Source organism: Kogia breviceps, chromosome 7, assembly GCF_026419965.1.
Source record: "Kogia breviceps isolate mKogBre1 chromosome 7, mKogBre1 haplotype 1, whole genome shotgun sequence".
NCBI classification, from domain to species: Eukaryota; Metazoa; Chordata; class Mammalia; order Artiodactyla; family Physeteridae; genus Kogia; species Kogia breviceps.
The window spans coordinates 58,446,459-58,457,458 of record NC_081316.1 but is presented as its reverse complement, the minus strand read 5'-3'; the positions used below and the strand labels follow the sequence as shown (position 1 = coordinate 58,457,458).

General features: G+C 40.8%; 1 pseudogene; it reads left to right on the top strand.

Moving 5' to 3' along the window:
* Positions 1–2,755: 2,755 nt before the first annotated feature.
* LOC131759529 (NF-kappa-B-activating protein pseudogene) lies at positions 2,756–4,085 on the top strand (annotated as a pseudogene).
* The last annotated feature ends 6,915 nt before the right edge of the window (positions 4,086–11,000 follow it).

Sequence of the window (11,000 nt, the reverse complement as noted above, 5' to 3'; positions counted from 1 at the left end):
AACATCATTCCCTGAGTTTTGCATTTTGTCCCAAACACAAGCACGAACGCCCTCAGTATACCATTATGTCCCTTTCCTGAGTCAATCTTGTAGTAAGCACAGCAGTAGACATTAATTCAGTTATCAGCAAGTATTTTTTGAGCACTGACCATGTGCCAGGTACTATGATAAGGGCCGACAATGAAGCAGTTAAATAAAATAAAATTACTGCCAATGTTGGAGTTTACATTCTAGAGGGGCAGACTAAAATTAATAAGTATTTAATTTGAGAAGTGCTACAAAGAAAAATAAAGCATGAAAGGAGATTGAGAGTGACTGGAACAGGAATGTCATTTTACATGGTATAATCATGAACTTCCCTTTAGTGAGACAATATTTGAGCAAAGACTTATAGAAAGTAAGAGAGGAAGGTTCTGTAAGGCAGAGAGATGAGTGGTGAAGAACTCAAGAAACAGGAAGGAGAAAAGAGGAAGCCACAAAGAAAGTGATGAAAGATAATGAAAGATTGGCAGGGGGGAGGGAGTGAAAAAAATCATGTAAGGCCTTATAATCCAGAGTAAGAATGTTTTATTTTATCCTGGGAAGCCATGAGGTTTTGGTGAACCACTCTGGCTGCTGAATAGAAATAGTTTAAAAGGGAAAGAAAGAAAATAGTGTTTTCAGTTGAGAAGGTATTAGAGTAGCCAAATAAAAGTTGTGGTGACTTAGACCATAAGAGAAACACAGGAGGTGGTGGAAAATGATCAGATTTGGGAGATATGTTTTCAATTAGAAACAAGAGAATTTGCTGACTGATTCGATGTTGTATTAGCTTTCTAGGGCTACCACAACAAAATACCACAGACTGGGTGGCTTAAGCAACAGAAATGTATTTTCTCACAGTTCTGGAGGCTGGAAGTTCAAGAACAAGGTGTCAGCAGGATACATTTCTTCTGAGGTCTCTCTTCTTGGCTTGCGGATGGCCATCTTCTCCCTGTGTCTTCACACGGTCTTTCCTATGTGAGTGTCTGTGTCCTAATCTCTCCTTATAAGGATCCCAATCATATTGAATTAGGGCCCACCCACATGACCTCATTTTACCTTAATTACCTTTTTAAAGAAGTTCCTATCTCCAAATACAGTCACATTTCAAGGTACTGAGGGGTTAAGACTTCAACAAATGAATTTTGCAGGGACACAGTTCAGCCCATAACAGATGTACAATGTCAGCGAAAAAGAGGATGCCAGAATGACCTTACATTTTTTTCTACTCTGAGCACTAAAGTTACCATTTACTGAGAAAAGGAGACCAGGGGAATAGCAGATTTGAAGGTAAACATCATCCAGGTGGCATGTTGAGCAGGCAGTTGGATATGATACTAGAATTCAAGGAAAGGTCAAGGATAAAGATACACTGGGATGTTTGTCAGCGAATATACGGTATTTTAAAACATGGGGTGGTTAGAGAATACATTTGGTTAGAGAATAAAATAAGTATGCAGATGGAGACCTATGCCATTCCCATTTTTTTTTCCAGAAAAAAAAAAAAAATCCAATATAAGCCACTCCAAAACAGTAAAGGAGACAGAGAAGGAATGGCAATTGAGATAGAAGGAGGATCCTGAAAATGTGTACCAGAAAAGCACAGTGAATAAAATGTTTCAAGGAAGGAAGGATTAAATGTATCAAAATATGAAAATAAGATAGTAACACGAGGACTGAGAGAAGATCACTGGCTTCTTCCACCCGTAGGTTATGAATGACCTTGAAAAAGCACTATTGGTGACATGATAGAGATGAAATCTTAATTCCCCACATATAATAAGTAGTTTCTGCAATTACTTCTGCTGCTTCACTCCTGGTATCTAGAGCATGTGGAGTGGACAACAATTACCTGCATGTCTACCTGGACCTAGTTATCTTCTGACTCCTCTGTGATTGGGCACTCCAGTCCCTTCACTCGCCCAAGGATCTTGTAGCTCACCTACCTCTTGCCACCTTATTCTTGCCATGAGATGAAGCCAATTGCTCCTTGGGGTTCTGCTCCAAATCAAATGAACCACCCCAAACCACAATTCATCCACCCACGTGGAGCAAGAATCCCAGCTGCTTACCTAGAAACACCTATTGCCATTGTAAACACTCTCTGTCAGCCAGTATGTATCATTATCAGAGCTGATACTTCTGGAGAATTACCTAGAAAATGACTCTGGATACAAAAGAAGATTACATATCTAGGGGGCTACCCACTGGAATATTTCAAACTGTAAATTCTTCTAAAAGATATTATTTTCACAATCATCCATTTTATTAACTAAGTCATTTTTAAAAATTAAATCATTATTTGCTCTACTGTATGGTATATGAAAATAGGTAGATCTACCAGGCTGTGAATAACCCATTGATGATGGCATGGTGGTTACCTATTACATGGATATGACAGTGTGTTTCATAAGAGATCATAGCAATGCTTTCATACTGCTAACACACAACTGGTAGCTATGGTTAGTCATTTTGTGTTTTGGCCAGTAAACTCTACTTTAGAAAATAAATTGCTATCTTTTACTATACACAATATAATTATACTCAAATGACATGAATTTTGAACAAGACGGGCTTAACGGAAGGAATTTGCCAACGTATTCGGAACTGCTTCCAAGGTTTTCTCGGGTTCGGGTGGTGTCGCGGCTGCTGGTCCTGGGAGCGAAGGCAACGGACATCTTCCCATCTCGAGAGCGCCCCCTTCTCCCACGGCTTCAGAGACCCAGCAGCAGCTATGGCTTCGGTGTCTGGCTCCTGCAGCCTCGAGTGGGAGGCCTCGGGCTCCGGGAAGAGCCCTAAGCCCAGCAAATCCTCTCGCTCTCCGCGGGGCTGCCGCTCTCGCTCGCACTCTTGCTCTCGGTCCGGGGACCGGAATGGCGTTAACCATCGACTGAGTGGCCCCAGCCAAGGCTCCCGAAACCAATCCTACCGCGCCCGCTCGCCGTCACACTCTCGAGAGCGGCCCTCCACGCCACGGGGCGCCCCTTTCGCTTCGGCCTCCTCGTCCGCCTATTATGGCGGCTACTCACGCCCCTACGGGAGCAACAAGCCATGGCCTAGCCTCCTGGACAAGGAGAGGGAAGAGAGCCTGCGGCAGAAGAGAGTAAGTGAGAGAGAGAGGATTGGAGAATTGGGAGCTCCTGAAGTATGGGGACTTTCTCCAAAGAATCCAGAACCAGACTCTGATGAACATACACCAGTAGAGGATGAAGAGCCAAAGAAAAGCACCACTTCAGCTTCTACTTCAGAAGAAGAAAAGAAGTCTAGTCATTCAAAAGAAAGATCCAGGAAAAGGAGGAAGAAAAAATCATCTAAAAGAAAACACAAGAAGTATTCTGATGATAGTGACAGTGACTCTGATTCTGAAATAGACTCCAGTGATGAAGATACAAAAAGGAGATCAAAGAAAGCCAAGAAAAAGGAAAAGAAGAAGAAACGCAGATCGAAGAAATATAAGAAAAAGAAGTCTAAGAAGGGCAGAAAAGATTCCAGTGATTCAAGTTCTAAAGAGTCCCAAGAAGAGTTTCTGGAGAATCCCTGGAAGGATCGATCAAAGCCTGAAGAACTCTCAGATTTGATTGGCCCAGAGGCTCCCAAAACACTTGCTTCTCAAGATGATAAACCCCTGAACTATGGCCATGCTCTGTTACCTGGTGAAGGTGCAGCTATGGCTGAATATGTAAAAGCTGGAAAACGTATCCCACGAAGAGGTGAAATTGGCTTGACAAGTGAAGAAATTGCATCATTTGAATGCTCAGGTTATGTAATGAGTGGTAGCAGGCATCGCCGAATGGAGGCTGTGCGACTGCGAAAAGAGAACCAGATCTATAGTGCTGATGAGAAGAGAGCCCTTGCATCCTTTAACCAAGAAGAGAGACGAGAGAGAGAAAACAAGATTCTGGCCAGTTTTCAAGAGATGGTATACAGAAAAACTAAAGGGAAAGAGGACAAATAAGGATTTTCTGATTGTTCATCAGACATTTTTAACAACAAAAAAGAAAGTTTGAGTTCCATATATACACACAAAAAGATGATCATGATCTGATAAAGCTTTACAGTGCTACTGTGCCTTCTATTTAATTCTTTCAGTCCTTCTATAAAAAGCTGCTTATTGATCTAACTTTAGCAAGCTCTTTGGGTTATTTTGGATTGACCAAAACAAACTTCTGGTTTAAAAATCCAAGTTATGAATGAAACTCTACTGCGTTGGGGGAGGTGGCATTGAGAGAAGGTGCTGGTGAGGTGAGAAACTGCACTTTCACACCACGGGACAGTGCTCCCATTAGCTCTACATGGTGCCCACTCCCCAACCCATACCAACTGAACTTGGGAGAAATTATCATTCCTCTATGTTGAAGGTGTTATAAATGGGCTTGATAGAAACACACAGGAAGGAGGCCACTTTTGCTAACAAAATGAAGGCATGGCTGAAAAAAGCAAATCTAGAATTTGAAGGTTGACTTGTATATTACAATATTATTGTCAGCTCTGGAAGTAATGTGTTTTGATTTTAGTCCCTACCTCCACCCCAAAACCAACAAACAAACCAAAAAGCAAACTAACCCACAGACTTGTTGAATTGAAAATGTGAACATTAGTTTTAAAATTCTTAATAGGTTAATTAAAAATGGTTACTTCAAATATAAAATATTGGGAAGTCTCCTGTTGTGCCAATGTAAGTACATTATTTCCATCTGAGCTGTGTTTAGATCATTATTTGAATACTAGAAATGGATGGGAGTCAACAATGGTCAGGAGTTTAATAAGGAAAAATATAATGAGTCATTGTTTTCATTGTTTTAACTTGGCTGCTTCATAAGGATGAAGCTAAAATAATGTTAAATGTTTTTAAAGTCTGTCCTTTGTAATAAGCAGATTTCATTTTAAGCACTGTTAAACTTTTCAGTTTATTTTTTACATCTGTCATTCAGTTTAATCTGTAACTTCATACAGAACCCCTCACCTTCTCACTTTTTTATGGCTACTGTTGGCTTTTAAGTTTGGGATAAAAGGAAAATTCTGGGACTGTGAGATCGTGATCTTTTTCCTTCCCTCCTTTTGTTAAAGTTTAGTTGTTAGGACATATGAGCGAAGGGGGAGGGGATAGTAGAAGTTTTGGCTGTTTTTGTTAAGGTTGTTTTGAGCTGCATTATATGTGGCTAGGATAAATTTAAATTATCTGAGTGATGGGGAATTTCTGACTTTGCTGTTATAAAATTCCCCCTCTCTTTATAACATTTTAAAGTTTATTTTTTTAAAAAAGTTTTTTTGGGGGGAGTACACTGCAGTTTTTAACCCCATGGATTGAAGCATCTTGGCACATGTGGAATTTTTGTGTTTTTGAAGTGCTTTGAAAAATGGAAAATAATGTTCTTTTAAAAGACATCAAACTTTTAGTGGAAAATGATATTACCAGAAGCATGTAAGGATTTGTTCATCCTCTTCAAGAAATGGGATTTTTATGTAAAATATATATGTAGCACTGAATGCCAAAGTGATGGGTATGTGTGGTTGGAATTAAAAATGAGATTTGCTAATAAACCCATCGGGATGGTGTCTTAAGTCAAGAACGACCTTGAGAGGGAAGAGGGAGGGGCGTTGGGTAATCAGTGCTTCCGGAGGTGAACTTCCTTGCCTTGTGATGGGTTTGAGTTAGTGGTCAGGACAACCATTCAGACTGACAGCCCCCCGAACTTCTGCGGCTTCAGTGACAGGGACAGGAATGTGGTTGACTTGAATATTCTCCAGGCAGCCAAGAAAGGATTTCCACGCAGGAAGCTTCAGGGTTTTCAAATTAGCTGGGACACCTCCAATGTGCAGATGCTCCTGCGTGCAGGCAGTGGGGATGGGGTGCCGTCCAGCGGTGGAAGTATACTCTGCGTCCAGTTTCAGTTGCAGGATGTGCTGTTTTATGGTGACTGTCACTGAGTGCCACTGTCCGTCACACAGAGATTGCTTTGGTGTGACCAATGTCAGGATCCCACCTGCCTCACTGCCCACAGAGGCCGTGACATTTCCTGCCTCCATATAAACACATAAGTGCTCCCTGGGTTGACTTCCAATGGGAATTAGAATTCCAGTGAGACTTCTCGGGCAAATGCTGAAAACAAGCTTAAATTCTGGCCCCCAAAGCACGGAGTTAGCTAGGATGACATGACCTCCTTCTTGAGAAAAATAGATGCCTTTCTCCAAAGAGCCATCCAAGCAGGGAGACACCCCAAAGCTTGCAGAAGCGGTGTCCAGGGGTTTCAAATCCAACTGAAAGTTCCTCAGGTATCCCACAAAGCTCTTTTGGGGGAGGGTCTTTGGTTTTCCTAATGGAGACGATCCCAGGTAAACTGATGCTCTGAGGCTGACGGTGGAATTTCCGGGCAAACTTCCCTCCCGGGCCCTCAGACCATCCACAACCAAGTGCCCCCTTTCTCCATCTTGCCCAAATGCCACCGTGTGCCACTTCCCGTCACTGCACTTTGCTTTTGAGCTTCAGTTTTTTCCCTCCTGCGCCCAGTGCAAAGATCAGAGCCATAAAGGAGTTCTTAGTGCCTGTGTAAAACACGAGCCCTCTGGACACCGTTGTCTGCAAGTCCACGGCAAACTGTGACCTGGGTTTCAGCAACTCCTGGGGAAGCATGAATAGCAAGTGGCTGGTGGGACTGTCCCCAAACCTGAGGGCTCCGTGGCTGGCCTGGGCCTCTGGAAGTGGTGGGCAAGACTGGGCATCTCCCCTCACCTTCAAGCTCCTTGGGGAGGCGGCTGGTGTGTCACGCAATGGCTAGTGGATATTGAAAAAGTATTAAAAATTTAAAAAATTTTAAATAAACAAATAAATATCTTTCGGGGCGCTTTGGGAATGCTGGAATTTTGCATGTGTTGGGATCATTGTTGCCTAGCCTAATAAATGTATTATTTCCAAAAGTTAAAAGGAAACTAGGTCCCAAATTTGTGAGTCATAATCCATCCACTTCCTTGTGTAATAAAACCTAAATTTATATTCCCCATTTAAAAATTTTGTTCTCAGGAATTCCCTGGTGGTCCAGTGGTTAGGACTCAGTGTTTTCCACTGCCGAGGGCTGGGGTTCAATCCCTGGTCAGGGAACTAAAATCCCACAAGCTGTGCAGGTGGCCAAAAAAATTTTTTTAAATAAAAATTTTGTTCTCTAAGAACATTACTTTTTGTTACTGGTTCCTAGAGACTGAATGGGTTTGTCCTCTGATTTTCATTCAGTAGGCAAGGTAGTTTAAATGCAGCAATTTTGTGATATATGAATGTTGTGGATTTTCATTGGATTCTCCTGTCTCCTCCACAGAGTAGATACTCAACAAATGCTTGTTGAGTAAATGAAAGAAAATATATTACTTTATTTCAGAACTTTATCATATCTTTCATCAAGGTTTTTTCAGGAAAGATCTGCCAAAGAATAGCTTCAGTAGCATGTTCCTTGGGAAAGAGGAGGGAAGAATAAAAGGGCTAAAAGTATTTTATTTTCAGCCTATTAGAGTTACTGCTTCAAACTGTGTTTTAGTCACCTGAGCCATAAGTCAAATGGGAGGGCTATTGTATTTGAAATATATTTTTTGTTCTCCAAGGAGACTTACCTAGTTTCCCCCCTCCTCACCTGTTGCTCTGATTAGATTTTCCCTCCTTTTTAATTTATTGCACAAATGCAAGTTAAAAAAGAAGAAGAAAGAAAAATTACCCACAGTCTTACCCCATCAATTGTCTTTAGTATTCTGTGTTCCCTTCCAGTGCTTGTGTACGTAAATACATAGTCTGATGTACCTGTAAGTAATCACTCATAATTTTGTCTTTGGTGTTTTAAAACCTTGCAGCCAAGCAAGACAACCTCACAGGGATGGTAGAAACAATCTGGTGTGAGGATGGGAAGAAGACAGGAAATAGCAAGTGTGGCGATTGAACCTTCCCTGTTTCATTGCACCCAATCCTCAAGCCATCCTGGTGCCATCACAGTTGTGATGCTGTGTTGTGTTAGGCATCACGCCCAGTTTCATAGTTTCAGAATGTATTGTTTAACAGTGAGGCTTAACTTGCAGTAAATAAAGGGGTCTGTGAGTAGGGAAACCCTTCAGACAGGTTATATTATGAGCTGTAGAAATGTTGCCATTTTTCTATTCCCTAGTTGTGCCCATGAAAGAGGTGTGTCCAGGCTAGAGACTTCGGCTCAAATGGGGGAACAAGCAGCCAAGGACCAATCTCAGTTTGGTCTGACAGGTGAATTTTAGCAACTCCCTAAACTCAGCTTTTGTACCTGTAAGACTCTGAGTGATGCAGATAGTGATGGGAAAAACCTTTTAGAAAATAGAAGACAACTTACTGGTTACTCTGCTAATGTGATGGAAGTTGCCAACTGGAAAATGAATAAATGCAAAGAAAACCAATGCAGCTGGACTGTGTGCCACAAGTTTATTATTCAATAAATATTCTGTGGTTTGATGTGCAGTATCGTATTTTTAACACACTCCAATGAGAAATCTATCCCTAAAATATTCTGGAAGATTCTGACACTGTTGAATTGGAAGATATTTGACTTCATTAAAATATATTTGGCCTCAAAAAAAAAAAAAAGATGGGCTTAACGGAATGCAATCAGGAGGAAAACAATAAGTGTTATCCTTTTCTTCCCCACTGCCCATTAAGACATCCCCTGCCAGCCTATTTCATAACTGCTCCTTGTATGCTGTTTCTAAATCATAAAGCAGTCATCACTCAGTAGTTCTATATCCATCCAAAGGTGTAAGAATAAAATAAATAAAATCTAGGCTTCATGTAGAGTTAAAATTTCTGCCCTCTCCCAGCTTAGACCTGCTTTAAAGGTATGTGTTTGGTTTATTTTCTACTTTGTGCTTTTATTCTTCTTTCCCTATTTACCAGGTTGCTTCTGCCAGCTCCAGGGTTGAAGATGGGGGAGGTATAAGAGGTTTGGAGGCAGAAAGGTCTTAGTTGACTGGCATGCCATATGCTCATGTCTGGCCTCTATGAACTTAGATTTTTAAGCGGATCTTTTTCTCATGGAATGCTTTCATGGGTTCTGTGGAGAAGCCCCTTCATTCAAGTGTTGCAGTCTTTTCCTACATTCCCTAACATGGAAAACACACCCTCATTCAACCTCTGGCTGTACAGGAAAATTTCCACGTGTAATCACTTTTACTGATTGTTGGTGTTCCAGTATCCCTCCAGGCAACCCCCTGGGCAATGTCCCTTTAACATGACCTCAGGTGTTCTCTTTTTCTTTCTTTCTTTCTCTCTCCCTCCCTTCTCCCTCCTCACACTACCCCCACCCCACAGCTGATATCACAGATACCCACACTTTTGACCCTCAGAAAACATACCTTCCCTCACCATTCATAAGAGCACAGCACAGGTACTTCTAAAATTTCTAAAATGCAGCTACTACCCAAGCCAGTCCAGCCACACTCTTCACTTTTAGACCTCCTGGGCATAGGTCCAGTATCAGATTTTGCATCTTGACAGACTCCAGGGGCAAAGGATCAAGTTTTCCAAGTGGTCTTGAAGTTTCATTTGGCATAAAGAGAAGGAAGAATTACTGATTCCACTGCTCCACGAGTCCAAAGGACTACCTAACCCCACTCTTGAAAAAGCTGCAGCTCGAATTCCCAACTACTGTCTTGGTCTCTCTAATGCCTTTTGGATAACTGAGGTGGCAAGTGAACTAAAAGTGAACAAATCAGTTCTTGACCGCCTGCTTTGTAAGTTCCATTCAGCTTTGCACCTCACTTTGGAAGGTGAGAGTATTTGCCACCTATTTTCTTGAGATTTTAGCCTACAATGACCAGACAATGTATTTTAATATTTTGCTATATTAGCATATAAATATACTACATAATAAAAACATTTCATTTGGGGAATTAATATATTAAAACTGTATTCAAAAAATGTTCAGCCCAAATGGATCAGGTCATTGACATTCGAGGTAAAGAAACTTCTATTGGGCTTTAAAATGTGGCCTAGTTACACAATGGAATACTAAATATTCAGCAAAAAAATGAACAAACTGGAGATAAATACAGCAACATGGATGAGTCTCAGAAGCTCTACGCTGACCAAAGGTAGCCAGACACAAAACGGTGCACATTTATGATTCCATTTACATGAAACTCTAACAGAAACAAATCTAAATCTTTAGAGATGGAAAGCATATCAGTGGTGGCTTAGACAGGGTGAGGGAGTCTCACTAGGATAGGACACAGGAATTTTGGAGGTGACAGAAATGCTTGTGGTGAATATATGGATATAGAAGTATATAAAGATGTCAAAACTCATCAAAATGTACATTTTAAATAACTATTTTAAAATTTTTTGTAAATTTAAATTTATCGGGTTGGCCAAAAAGTTTGCTCGGGCTTTTCCGTAAGATGCTATGAAAAACCTGAACAAACTTTCTGGCCAACCCAATTATATACATATATGCATATATAGGTGTTTATACACACACACACACACACACACACACACACACATATACACAGACATATACACACACACACTCCTATATTAGATGTGGGAGCTACACATCTGGACTGCATCGTATTTGCCCTTATAGAATTGTTTTCACTGAAATGTGCTATATTTTTATGTTTTATCATAAAGCCCCCGAAGGGTACAGTAAAAAAGTAGCCTCATTAACACAAGCTGTATTTTCTTGAGGGATGCTTTTGAGTGTGTTGTTCACCATGTTATACAATATTCTTTCTATGAGGAAAAACAAGAGAAATTTCAGTAATATGTGAGTTACTTGCAAACCATGTTTTTTACCCCGTGGACACTAAATTGCATAAAGGATCATTTCTTTTCTCTCTCAGGTTACTTCTACCAAACTCAGAACTGTGAAACCTCTGGTTTTTATGGCATGCATTCTGTAGAGTAACACAACTTTTTAGTTCTCTATGTTTTCTCATTAAGATTCAAGTCTCCTGAATTGGCATTGATTTATTATTGCAGA